Raw genomic sequence first — 2,707 nt, forward strand, 5'->3', positions numbered from 1 at the left:
TTGCCGAAATCAGAGTCCTGATTGTTCTTAAATTTAAATATGAAAAGTTTATTATTTAAAAAATACAATGAGATTTGCGCTAGATGATAAAATTTATTGATGATGAATCCGTATTAAATCTCAAAGCACTTAACAGTAAGGTGCCTCTAATACATAAAAAATTAATATTATATCCATTTAAAAATAAAATTATGAGCTTCAAATATTGATTTAATTATTATTTTATCATGAAAAAAAAATTTTATTGGATAAGAAAATAATGATACGACAACTGGGAATTGTTTAACTGATGCCAACTGCATCAATTTTCTTTTGCAAATGTTTACTTAAAGCTTAAAATAATAAAGAAAAATTATTTTAATTAATATTTTCTGTCAATTCTAATTTTTTTATTTAAATAAATTTATTTGGGATTAATGTCATAATCAATGATTAATAGTTTATGAACCATATTAAATATAATGAAATCTATTGGGTCAATTTAAAAACAAAGCATAAAATTTGAATGAATTAAATTTTTTATCATTTTACATTAATTACTATACTTCCCCTTTAGGACAATTTATTTGGTATGGTGGTGTTTTGAAAACGCACATTGCCTGCTTGGATAAACTGCGTTTTGGGTGCTTGTGCATTTTCAAAACATTGAAAACAACGTTTTCGCACCACATCTATCTCGGTGCGGTGACAACTTTCTGGCTACGATTGACTTTTCCAAAATAACAAAAAATTATAATAGTCATCGCACATAAACAGATTATTCAATAAGTCACAGCTTCCCCCCAAACAGTTGATTTATTGAGTCGTCAAAAATTAATAGCCTGCTAAAACATTAAAAAAAAACATTAGTTACGCCACGTCCAGCATATTATTGCGCAAGTCGTAACTCGTACGTTGCTCACCTCTTTTATTTATTTATTTATTTATTTATTTTATATCCTCTCATTTAACTTTAAAATATAACAGACTTCAAATTTGGCCACTTATATCTTGGAAGATTTAGGTACAAATCACCAATTCTTTATATATTTGCCTATCTAGCACTAAGCTTCAATGATTTACATACACGTCATCTTATTTATCCATTAATTCGTCATTAAAAAAAATTTAATCATGTACAATTGTCGGAACAATTCGAATAATAAACATTTTAAATTTAAATTCATGATCATTGATGCTGCGATTTAAGCAAACTTATAATCAAACTATTTGTCTCGTCAATGTGAGCCCTGTGAAGCTAAGAATGGTTTGATCCGAGTCCGATCAAGCCCAAATCAAGTCATTTGAGCTCAATTGGATATTTCGGATGGGCAATTGAAATGATCAAATGGATTCTAAATCTGACAAGTTTATAGTCAAATCGAGTGTCTTTTTGAGTCGAATCCAACGAGCTTAATATCGCTCGATTCTAACATCATTAAGACGGCCATATACTCATAAAATATCATCTAATCAAAATGATCGCTATGGGTCGTTCGATGGAGTAGTCCAGATTCGTGCAGTCTTTACATAGGATGTCAGTCACAAAAATCTATAACAAAAGTCCAACTTTCATGAAGTTGAACCTAGACTTGGAGGAGAAAACTGAGCTCAAAGGCCTTGAGGATTCTTGAGCTCCACTACCTTCAAATTGTCGTCGACTAGCCATCGCAACATCAGGACCAACATTGCCGCTACCTGGCCACTGCCGTAGAGCAGCCACTACCACCCGCCCACCATTGTTCAGCCACTATCGTTTGGTCGCCGTCATCATCGATAATTGTAATATGATCATTGCCACAGTCGGACCACTGTTGTATGGCCACTGTCGTGGTTGGTCATCACCAGTAGACCATTAATGCTTGACCGCCACAAGACCACCATCACTACTGCACAACCGCCACCATCGAGTCAGCGTTGTCGAGTTTCCGCTAGAACACTGTTGTCCTACCACTGCTGCAGCCAAACCACTGTGGCCCAGCCACCGACGGGCTACCATCATCGTCGCCCTGCCACAATTGTGGAGTATTAGCAGGACCACCGCCACCCATCCACCGTCGTTTGGCCGCTGCACCATCAGCAACCTTCGCCTCCATCTGACCACTATCATCTCGTGGACCACTGGTGTACGTCTGCCATCGATATTAACATTGGACCATCGCCGTTGTAATTAGACTACGATCATCGCCCCCATCAGACCTCTGTTGCTCGAACATCAAAATTGTCGCTGCTACCACCAACGATGGCATCCGACTTTTCGGTTGTCGACCTCTACCGTCGGCTTTTCTTTACAGCTGTTAAGTCATGGCCACCTCCTTAGTGTTTTCTACCACTTCCCTAATGAAAGTTACATCTCATTTGTGCAATATTATTTCTAGCTATGCAAGGGTTGAAAAAGTTTTGTAATCTACACGACAAACTAAAATCATTTCAACTGTGTCAAGCCCAGTGGTTTTTGCCTCTCAGGTTTTCCATATAAAAACTCATGTTGTCATTATGTCCCTAACTGTCCATGTTTGGTTCGTCAATGAGTTCGTGTTTGATTCGTTCGATAAGTAAATGAGACGAACATGAACAATTTTTTTTTTCTTTAAGTTAGTTAAACGAACAAAACACGAACACTTATGCATCCGTTCGTGTTTGAACCTTTATTGTTCGAAAAATAAAATAATTTAAAATAATTATATATAAAAAGTTAATGATATTTAAAAAAATTAAATTTTATAAG

This window comes from Phalaenopsis equestris, unplaced genomic scaffold (genome assembly GCF_001263595.1).
Source record: "Phalaenopsis equestris unplaced genomic scaffold, ASM126359v1 Scaffold000240, whole genome shotgun sequence".
Classification (NCBI taxonomy): domain Eukaryota; kingdom Viridiplantae; phylum Streptophyta; class Magnoliopsida; order Asparagales; family Orchidaceae; genus Phalaenopsis; species Phalaenopsis equestris.